Source organism: Pinus tabuliformis, chromosome 1_1 (genome assembly GCF_031772625.1).
Source record: "Pinus tabuliformis cultivar Carrire ecotype Pingquan chromosome 1_1, CPIR1, whole genome shotgun sequence".
NCBI lineage: Eukaryota > Viridiplantae > Streptophyta > Pinopsida > Pinales > Pinaceae > Pinus > Pinus tabuliformis.
Window position 1 is genome coordinate 381583832 of NC_142297.1, and position 12449 is coordinate 381596280.

The following is a 12449-nucleotide window of genomic DNA, read 5'->3' on the forward strand; positions in this document are numbered from 1 at the left end:
ATAAAACTATATACATTTTTAATAACATTAACCACCAAAAATACATTTCTAAAAGAATAATAAATAAAGTGATTCTATTAAAATAAATTCTCAAAAAATAAAAAATAAAATAAAAAACATTTATTAACAAGACTACCATTCAGTGGCGATAACAACAAGGTCGACCATAGGTATGACAGCGGCAACAAGAACGACAACAGTGGCGACAAGAACGACAACAGCAGGAACACCCAGATTCATGGGAATCCCATCCTCGGCGACAACAGCGGCAACAGCAGCAAGATTGATGACAATCCCGTATAACAACACCATGAACAATCCCGTCGTTGGCAACAATAACAATACCAAGAGCAACAACACCATGAACAACAACAACAAAGGCGACGGCAACAATAGCCTGATAAAATTGTAGAGCAACTTATGACACCAGGTAATGGCAACTTAACTAGACCAACTTATACTAAGTGGCTTTTGCTTTTCTCTCTGAAATTTATGCTTCAATTTTGCTTCACTACTGCACTATATGCACAAATATGTCATCACTAATAATTTTGGCATTAAATATGTCATGGATTTCTTTTCCTTGGGGTTAATTACATTGTCATTGCATGGCAGGTATGGGAAAGAAAAAATGCAGTTAAAGATTATCTGTTTATCTAAGATTGACTATGTGTTGATATATAGTTAGTTTAGAGCCAAATAGTCTACTTATAAGGCATTCGCATATCAATTCAAGGTTTTTGTTAAGTACATTATTATTGCATGCCAGGTATGGGAAAGAATAAATGCAGTCGGAGATTATCTGTTTATCTAACACTGACTATGTGTTGATATATAGTTAGTTTAGAGCCAAATACTCTATTTTCTTATAAATAGAAGAAGACGAACTCTGGTATATTGTAATTCTGATTTATGTATGAGAAAAACCTACCTGCCTGGTTACTTTGTTTTAATGATTTTATGGTCAGGTCGTGATATCTCCTAAAAAGTAGTTAATTGAATAATCAATTAAATAAACAAATTAAAAAAAAATTATCAATCAAAATTAAATTTAATGTATATATTCATTTAAATGTATCTAATAAAATTTAAGTGTACCTATTATAACATATTTATAGATATTTATGTGATATCTTTCTTGTTAAATATTTCTTTAGTGTAGCATATGCACAAATATGTCATGGTTCATGATTTCGCTTTCTTTTTGGTCTACACAAAGGCGTTATGGATTTCTTTTCTTTTGCTTTTGGTTAAGTACATTATTATTGCATGGCAGGTATGAGAAAGAATAAATGCAGTGCAAGATTATAGGTTTATCTAGGACTGACTATGTGTTGATATACAATTAGTTTACACTACTACATAAAGGAGGGTTTTAAGACAATATTTGAGACAATTTTTGGTTAAATTGTCTTAACTTAAGACAAAAGGAAATTGTGTATTGTCTTAAATATTGTCTTTAAGTGCGCGTCTCAAAAATTATTGTCTTAAAAAATAGTGTCTTAAATATTATTGCCTTAAAAAATATTGTCTTAAAGTATATCCCTTTAAAGATTATTGTCTTAAAAAATATTGTCTCTATAAAGGGAGTATATAACACAACCTTTTTTGTCTCACTAGAGACAATTTCATTTTTGTCTCTCTAAAGACAACACTTGGAATAGAGACAATATGTCTTTAATACTAGCTATTGTCTCTCTACAGACAATAATTTTTTTATTTAAAGATCACTTTTGTCTCTTTAGAGACAATATAAAACAATGAATCCAAAAATATCTCACCATTGAAATAAATCGATATAAAAAATATTTAATTAAAAATGAAGTACAAAATCATTGATTAATTCATGTTACCTCCTAAAGCAGACCCTCTTCCATTGAGCTAGCACATTTTAAAAAATTATGTGAAGAGTTATGCCAATCCTTAAAATTACATTTATAATCATTGATTTTAAATTAAAGAAAAAAGTTAAAAGATATGAATTAAAAACTATGAACAAACCCAAACACCAAACCAAGTGAAGAGTTATGGCAATCCTTAAAATTACATTTATAGTCATTGATTTTAAATTAAAGAAAAAAGATAAAACTTAAAAGCTACGAACAAACCCCAAACACCAAACCCAAACAGCTTGTGGAAGCTCTAAAATTTGTGACCAAGGCACTGGTGTCTTTGCACACCGTTTTGTTTATGCACAGGGATCTCAGGTGGGATAACGTGATGAAGAACATTGAATCAGATGAGTGGTCTATAATAGATTTTGAGGATGCCATTGGTGCACCTCAGATTTACCCTCATAATCTTAGTGGCTTGAACCATGCTCCTAAGATGTCTAGGGGTGTTCATGGGGTTAAAGTTGATGTGTGGAGTACTAGACACCTTAGCAGGACAAGTGGGCTGAAAGTGTCTGAGCTTTGAGGAATTTACAGAATAGGTGCTTGGAACAAGACCCAAATCAGAGGCCTTCTGTTGCAGATTGCTATCATCACCTTCTTTAGTTGCAGTCTTCCTTGCCTAATTACTGAGATTAGACATTGCCAACCATGGTCAATTCTCAGTCCTATGTATCCCATTATTACTATTCATAGGATCCAGAATCACATGATTATTGAATGTTGTATTATTAGAAAATTTGATATATCTAACGAAGAAATTGTTTCAGATTGTACACAAGGAAGACATCCCTTCATAGAATGCCATTAGTTAACAATGGTGATCTCATGTAAACATTAAGCTGCGTATCATAGCCTTGACACTTGATTCTAATGGAAATAACAATATTTTCATGTTGTTCCCTGATACGGGGATATTTAAAAATGGGTGTTCTGATTTGTAGCTTTGATATAAATAGACTTTTAATTCGATGAACTTTATGCTTATTTTGATAAAATAGAAATGATGTGTTTCACAGTTTGGTGTATGCCATGCTAGAAAAATTCAAACAATAGCTCTCTCCCTTTTTTTCATTCAAATAAATTATATATAAAGAAAGCTTTATTTTTTTATGGTTTATGGTGAAGGGTAGATGATATTTAATGGTTAGCCTATCAAACAATATTGAATGTTAAAGACCCTATAGTGAAAGGCAAAGCACAAAAAATAATTTAGGACTCAATTGTCCATAATACCCAAGTGCAATCTACCCATGTAGAAGGCCCCACACAGTTGGACATCATATAATAATTGAAAAAATAATAACCTTAATTACTTGAATACAAACATCCCATGTAAGACTAGTGATAGAACAACCTAGAGTGCACCAGGACATTTTCAATTCATTTGGAGACCAATTTCTGTAGTCTCATGAAAGAAAAAAAGTTTTGCAGTTGTCCCACATTTCTAACATTCAACATAAATGGAGATGAATAGCCAAAAGAGAGCAGCTCAATGCACCCTTTACAAATTTCACTTTGTTTTCCATTTTTCTCCATTATATCATATAGACATGTTATGCTCAATTGAAAAAATGATTCATCACCACCGCCACAACAAAATCTCACTGTTTCAATCCACTCCAAAGTTATTTCATCAACTACATAGGTTTACACACATATGCATCTTATGATAGAAGAGAAAAAGGCTCTGCTAGGTACTCAAAACTTTAGATTCAATCTCAGAGAGAAAAAGTAAAAGGAAAAAATAAAATCCAAAGCTGCAACATCACTATATAAGTGCAGAAAGGGAAAACAAAAGTGATACAATGAATCTGGTTCTTCCTCAATTGAATGAATCTATGAAATTACAAATATGTAATGTAGGAATACTTTGATTCTCATCTAGAATCCAACTTAAACTCTATCCACTAATTCCTCCAAGAAAGCTTTCCAGCAACTAATAAAAGGACAAATGTAAGAATAAGCCAATTGTCAATAACCATATAGGTAAGGCAGGTCTACCCTTCCCTAAGGGCAGGCGCCGAGTAGAATTGCGAGCTTTTGCCATTAAGTCTAACAACCTTGTTAGATCCTTTGGGGGCAGTGACTAGGCCAAGAGTACCCTAGGTGACCAGGCCACTATGACCTTATCATAAACATGCAAACTGTAATTGAGACCAAAAGGGATTTAGGAGTGCGACATACTACATTGAGAGAGCCTCAGGTCACCAGGTCATTATGAACCTAATCGTAAATAGGCAGACTGTAACTGATCAATAATTGTCACATAAAATATTACATTTGTTGAACCCCGAGATTTACCAACTCATGCCCAAACAATAAATGGATATGGCAAAAAAACTGAAATAACTAATTTGAGGATGTTCTAGTTTCAATTTTTCCATGAAATGTTTTGCCCGACACTATTGGAAAAACAATATATGTAAGCCAATCAAAATGTCCATATCCCAAAGACTTAAAGAATATGAAGATGAAGTGTGGGTTTACTAAAAAAAACCACTCTTTTCCTCAAACCTGCTCTTAAGGGCTGTAACAAATCATTCTCAAGCAGCCCACGGACAATCAAAAATTAAATCAATCCACAGATACACCAATAAATCAAAAAAATAATACATAGAGAAAGGAATGGGCAAAATGTTTTAAGAAAGATAAGAAAAAAGCCAATTTAAAAATAAATAAATAAAATAAAATAACCCCAAAAAGCAATTTTTAGAGTGCATGAGAACTTACCCTCTCAAGCTCATCCTGGATTTCCTGCAACTTTTCGATGGAGAGAACAATCTCACCATCTATGTGCTCTTCCTCTTCCCCAATTGATCTCTTGGACTTATCCATCCTGACTAGTCCTTCTGGCCCAAAAGTCCTAAAAATCCAACATAGTCGAAGGCACAGGTAGAGTGGTGGAGAGGGAATGGTCCTAGCATTCATTATTACCTTTAGAAACGTTGCACACTCCATCTTGCCATCCTCAATGAAGAAAACTTCCAAAGCTTAAAATTTAGATCTTATCATTCATTATTACGTCCAAAAATGTTGCACCCTCCATCCTGCCATCCTTACTGAAGAAAACTTCAAATGAAATATTATGATTAAAATACCAAACAAGTTGTTGATTATTTTTTACTTCCACCTACAAAAGAGCATTTTCCAGTCTAGGAGATATGTTTTGAAATAGTACCATTGGCAGCAGTGTGTGTGCTGAGCTACCAGGCTGCAATGGTGGCACCTAATTTACCAGGAATGAAACTTAGGAAAAGGACTCAAAATAGATGTGCATCTACATCCTATTAAACTAGCAATATTTACAGTAAATAGAACTAATATCTCAACTATTTTCATATTTTATGAACTGTACCTGTAGAGGTCCAGCAACTGTAAGACCAAAAGAGTTATTCTAAAGCTTCAAGCTATAAAAAATTTGACCATCACGCCATATAAGTTTCCCATTGATCTGAAGGCCTTGAAATATTGATGTTGCAAGTAAAACAGGCAATGGAGGCCTGCACAAAGCATTAACCAAATATCACAAGTTGCTTTAATCAGGTTGACGCTTATCATAGTAAATACAATTGACATCTAACAACAATAAAGCCAATTTTTTCCATTTGTTATTTACAAAATGAAATGGAATTGACTATCTAATACCCACCTAGAGCCTACTACTCTAGGTGTCTCAGGGGAGTTTTCCTTGAGGGTCTTTTGCCTTAAGGTAAAAGTGTGTATACATTGTTGTATGTAATCTTGATCTTCCATATTATCAATACAAGAAGATATAGATCCACCAGTTGAATATGCAATAAGTGCAAAATCAAACAGCTCAAACTATTCACACTTTGTGTTTTCATCGAAGTTGGCTGATGTTGCATGTTCTTCATCAAAATTTGTCCATATTTGTCCATACTGTTGTATTTTCTTTTTCTACAGTACAACTTTCATCGACACTACCCCTTGAATGCAATTTCTCCTCATTCATTTCTTCAACCTTGTCCTCATTATACATCATACTGGATAATCATCATTCTAGTACATAACAACCTCTGGATATTATTGATGAATAATTGTAGTTAATGGGTTCTCATGTAACAATTCCCAATACCAATGGAACAACATATAATTTGAATTGCTCAGGTAATGAATCTCAATTTAACAACATTATAATATAATTACATTCTACCATAAATACACATCAAGAATGCTTTGCCTTGTAGATTTTAGCACCCATGTATTTGATGGATTTATGGGAATGAAGGGAAATTGGAAAGCAAATGATCTCCTACAGTTATGTATGGCCTTGTCTAGTACCTATGGCCTCTTAGACAACCAATATTGAGTTCAAACTCACCCCAACAAATGAAAATAATGCTTAGGGGTGAGGGAAACAACTCTAGTAAGTAGAAATCCACCCAAGAACACTTAAGAACACTCCAGGTAAGGAGAGAGAAATTATTAACAGTCGTACAGAAACCAAATTAGCAACTCCTTGAGGAAATGCAACATCTCCAGAACTGTGGCAGTTGATCTCTAACTCAACAAGAAAGTGGATTATGAGTAACTCAAAGCTGATGCATTTAATAGAGCATCAATCAATCAAGAGTTTCTGAATGATGCTAATAGAAATTCAATGGAGATTTATTTGTTTTAGCCATGAGCACAAAGACAGGGAGCACATATAATATAACTAAGGAGTAAGAATGATGATAACTCATACACCATAAGTATTATATCTTAGGAACATATATTAGATGAGAGCCTATCACATTGCCTTCATTGTCAAAAGAGAGATATCCATGTGAAAATTAACCCCCGCTCCATGTGAGACTATTGAAGCATAACTATTATGGGAAAATGAGGGAATTGGTCATGGTAGTTAAACACTAAATTGAGCTAGTATCAGCGTTGTCCAATTAGGGCTATTGCATCTCGTCACAGGAAAAGATTGCAAGACCTTTCAACATTACAAAGGCAACAATTCAGGCATAGTCACTCTTTGTTTAGTTAAGTCATAGATCATGGAGAATGATATCTTGGCATTTTAGCCTATATTTGACCTCTTTTGGGTAGCAACCAAGAAAGTGAAAAATCTCGAAGTCCGTAATCCAACAGGAGAAGAAAAACTGAGGATAAAAAGAAGTCTACAACACTTGAAGAAACCGAAGTCTGTGACTAAGCTGAATCTCAATCTAAAGCTATCTATTTGTAGTAGGATCTGAATATCTATGGTAAAGAGTCAAGGGTTTGTTGTAGTAGCCGAAGATCAGTAATAGAAGGCAAAGAGTCTGTAATTGGAAGTCAATGTATTATAATAAGAGACTAAACCTACAATAAGGACAGAAATTCAGAAGCTGCTTCTGACTTTCACTAGGCAGAGACTCAACTATTGACCTTGACTTAAAGAGGAGGGCTGACTTGGAGGGACTCTTTGGTCTTGTGTTGGATATCTCATTTTGAATAAATTCAATAAGAGGAGGATTGTTGGGTTTTCCCCTATTGAGAGGTTTTGCCCTGCCTTGAAAGCCTAAATCTTTGTGTCTCATACTTCTTTGTGTTCTTGGAAGAACAATTTGTGTAATTACTTGATGAAAGAGAAATATTAACTAACAAAGAAAAGAATACTTATATAGGAGTTTACTTCCAACTATGAAGGAATACAATGAGGACATAAAATTTGTAAATCTTAAACTTGGCTAGGCCACTGCACCTCCAAAAACCTGACTCATTAAGCCATAAACTAGAAACCTTCTGTGGAACTCCAAAAACAAATGAATTAGAATGAATTATCAACCAGAATCAAGGGCCTTTACACTTTACATTTGACAATCTATTGCAGTATGAATATTGAGGTCACAACTATTCATTTATATTGCACTGTTGTAAGAAAGGATGATAATATTTTATATATTTTTTCTAGTAAGGCCTAAACTTTGTCATTTCCAGCTCTAACCAAGGTTTCATGTTCCCATTGAAATGAAGAACAGTTGCATTTTCAATCTCTGAATAGTTCATGCTAGGATTATATCCTAAACCCAACACATGCCATGATTTGTCCAAAGGATGGGTCAAGCCATAAAACATTCAATCCAGGGGGTAGTGTTCCAAGCTTCCACAACACTCTATCCTCATTCTGACATGCAATAAAATAAAAACTTAGAAATCGAACAAAGAAAAACCCATTAAATTTTCTAGCTAATTACTTCAGATTTACTTCAAATACTTTAAAGTAAGCATCACAGGAATTAACATAAATAAACCACACTACACACTTACCGTGTTCTGCCACTGGTGATATATTCCAGTTATATCTTGTTTCTCCCATTCTTTGAGATGAAATACATTCATCCCATATGCCCAACCACAAGCATTAGGATCAAAGTGCCTGGCTATGTGCGGATTGGAAAAATTAAGGTATTTGTCAAACCAGAGAAAGCTTTCTCCATAAGTTTCCACTGAATCATTAACCATTCCATGAAGATATATTGACCACAAGGGCGTCAAATCTTTCTGCACCACAATATCATCATCCAAGAAAAGGATCTTGTCCATTTTGGGATAAGCTTGTGGAAGATAAGAATGAAGATGATTTAGCATGGATAAATATTTTGGATTTATATATTTCAAATTGGAGGAATGTGCTAAAAGTGTAGTCGAGTGATCTACCTTGAAATAATACTCTTTCATGGCCCCAAAATTTAACTTCTCTATGATGAGATGAAATACATGTTTCTCACATTCCTGCAAACACATGTAAATCACCTACAATGGGATCCAAATATTAAATGTAAAATGCAGCCAAACTATTGGACTTCCAAACTTTAGAGTAATTTAAATTAATAACACTTCACCTTAGCATTCATGACAGTTGAATTCACAACCACAGATGCAGCCAATACATTGTCACAAAATAATGCATAATGATAAAGAGTTAGATCCTCCAACTTGTCCTTTTTAGGAAATTATTGCTTTTCAAGAGGAAGAAAGTAATAATCTATGGTCAATCGCATGGATAGACAGTGCAGGCCCTTGGGAATAGACTTTGTTGCCACTTGACTTAAAAATTTACTTTTCTTTCCAAGGTCCTTACTTTCTCGTTTGTAGACTAAACCATGGCTTGAAACGTCTTTGTTACTTTCACATAGCCATAAAATTGTTCTCTAGCCTTGGATAGGATATGACCCATAGACTTGATATTCTCAGGTGCACTGAAACATTCATATCAATTATCAGTCATGAAAAAGAGAATGAAAAGACGAAATATTGACACACAGATTGCAACTTTAAAAGAAACAAAGGATATGAACACCAAATGCAAATGGAAGCACTTACTAGTCTTAATTTAGAAGCAGCCAATGTGAAAATCCAAGGGGTAGTGTTCCAAGCTTCCACAACACTCTATCCTCATTCTGACATACAATAAAAGAAAAACTTAGAAATCGAACAAAGAAAAACCCATTAAGCTTTCTAGCTAATTACTTCAGACTTACTTCAAAGACTTTAAAGTAAGCATCACAGGAATTAACATAAATAAACCACACTACACACTTACCGTGTTTTGCCACTTGTGATATATTCTAGTTATATCTTGCTTCTTCCATTATTTGAGATCAAACACATTCATCCCATATGCCCAACCACAAGCGTTAGGATCAAAGTGCCTGGCTATGTGCGAATTGGAAAAATTAAGGTATTTGTCAAACCAGTGAAAGCTTTCTACACAAGTTTCCATTGAACCATTAACCTCTCCATGAACATCTACTAACCACAAGGGCATCAAATCTTTCTACACCACAATATCATCATCCCAAAAAATGATATTGTCTAGTTTGGGACAAACTTGTGGAAGATAGAAATGAAGATGATTTGGCATGGATAAATATTAAGGATTTATATATTTCAAATTGGAGGAACATGCTGAGAGTGTAGTCGAGTGATCTGCCTTGAAATAATACTCTTCCTTAGTCTCGGATTCAAGTTGGTGAAGCACAAGGAAATAGGAGGAATTGAGCCATTTAAAATCATCAACATTTTCTACATATGTCGCAGCTTTCCTTGGGGGATTAAGTAAAAACCACATTTTCCTGGCCCCAAAATTTAACTTGTCTGTGATGAGATGAAATACATGTTTCTAAGGTTCCTGCAAACACAAGGAAATCACCTACAATGAGATCCAAATATTAAATGTAAAATGCAGCAAAACTGTTGGACTTCCAAACTTTAGAGTATTTTAAATTAATAACACTTCACCTTAGCATTCATGACAATTGAATTCACAACCATAAATGCAGCCAATACATTGTCAGAAAATAATGCATAGTGATAAGGGCAGGCACTTAATAATCCATGGTCAATCACATGGACAGACAGTGCAGGCCCTTGGGAACAGTCTTTGATGCCAGCTGACTTAAAAATGTACTTTTCTTTTTCAAGGTCCTTACTTGGTTGTCTACAGACTGAAGCATGGTTGGCAACTTCTTTGTTACTGTCACACAGTCATAAAATTATTCTCTAGCTTTGGATAGGACATGACCCATAGCCTTAATCTTCTCAGGTGCACTGAAACATTATCGGCCATGAAAAAGAGAATGAAAAGAAGAAAGATTGATACACAGACTGCAACTTTAAAAGAAACAAATGATATGAACACCAAATGCAAATGGAAGAACTTACTACTCTTGATTTAGAAGCAGCCAATGCGAAAAGTATTCCCTTTGAGGTAGATCAGAATTTGCATTAGCCTCACCCAATGTATGCTGACATTCTTTAATACGAAGCATCAATTCATGGTATAAATCAAGATTATTCCTAGCCTGGGAAATGCTTGAATACACCCTAGCCATGATCAATTGGTCTTGCATCAATCTAACAGTGGAGTCAGAATTCCCATTCTCTTTCTCCTACCTCCAAATGTTGTATTTTCCCAGGACATCAGAATCTACCTCCCTGGAATGTTTGATTGCTATGTTTTCAAGCTCAACTAGTTTTTCTTCGCCCTGCTGAATCAGCTCTGTTGGCCTTTTCTCCCTCCTCTTTTGTTTCAATTGTTGTAAGCATTATACTACTATAAATTAAATCATACTATGCTAAAATCTAAGAAATATAAGATTTTTCTATTGGAGATATAACATTCAAAAAGGATTTTGGAAAATAATACAACAATTCCCTTTTCCATGAGAATAAAAGTAGCGATCTAGTGCATCAAAGATTTTTACCCTTTGCGAAACCTTTGTTGGACTTTCTTCAAGCTGCAAATGGTCTGCATTACAACAACCATTGTCCTGGGAGTTTGACTAGACATTACCTTACAGTAGGCTACCAACATCATAGATCAGTTAACCAGGGAAAATCAAAACTTACCATCAAGAGAATTCTCTTTGACGTCTCGATGTTCACTTCCTGTGTCATCCTCTTGAAACCTCGTAAGAAGTTCTTCATCATTGGAAGTTTTTTTTTGCACCTCGTCATTCATTTTACCCACTTCAAGATTTTCCTTGCCCTTTTCATTGAAGATCACACCATCTTGTTGTGAATGTAACTTTTCTGAGCTGTCTCCAGAAGTCATTTGCCTCTGTTTGATGTACACTGTTAGAAATAGAGAAGCACCCCTGCCAATGTCAGTTTTCACTTCCTGCTTAATACAACCCTACTCAACTACATAGATCATCATCACATATGTTTCCTTACATGTTCAATAGAGAAAATAACCAAAATCTTCACCAATCATACCTTAGAGTTAGTAATATCCCTTTTGGATTACTTCAGAGGGCTTTTATAATACCCATGAGGAAGATAAATCATTCCATCCAACAATATTTAAGTTTAGAGTTCCCGAGTCCTATGTGTTAGCTGTTATGGCATAAATCACCTACCGAGTAAATAAAATTTATTTTCAATTCTATGCTCAATAGGAGAGAAATCGAATTTAAGATATCCAAATGTAGCAGGTTTATTATACTTGCCTCCTTTGGGAAGAGAGAGTCAATGCTCTTTGTTAAACTTTGCTTTCTCCAGTTATCTGCCTGTTCCTATGAACCCCACAAATAAGTAGATAAGAGTGATTTTAAACATATGACAAAGCTCCAGTATCCTCAATAATTCCTCTCTATTTCAATCCACTCAGGTCAATTAAATTTTAGTTTAGGGACACTATTTATTTTCTGGGATCAGACTAACGTAAGTGTAAGTGCATTGTCCAGATCTTGAAAAAGAAGAAAATGGCTATAGAAAAATAGAATTGGTTTACAAGATGTCGAAAGAGAATACCATTATAACAAATCCATCTCTTGAGAAGTTGTGCCATGCTATTTTAAATGACAAAAAATGCATAAAAGGTTAGGTAGAAATAATTGATGGAGAAGAATATCTATAAAAATACTGAAACGCTAAAAACAGGGTTGCTTTGCTATCATGCATATGCTAAGATTGAGATTTCATTGCACATCAATAATAAAATGGTGTGTATAATATCTATCGTTTTTTTTGGCCAATGTACTTTGAACAATGTGGGAATAGTGTGAAAATGATATGTATAGCAGAAAGTAGCGGGTGAATAATATTATCGTT

The 12449-nt window shown here is 34.4% G+C and overlaps 1 pseudogene; it reads right to left on the reverse strand.

Moving 5' to 3' along the window:
- Window positions 1-7742: 7742 nt before the first annotated feature.
- Window positions 7743-10930, reverse strand: LOC149213231 (polygalacturonate 4-alpha-galacturonosyltransferase-like; annotated as a pseudogene).
- Between the last annotated feature and the right edge of the window lie 1519 nt (window positions 10931-12449).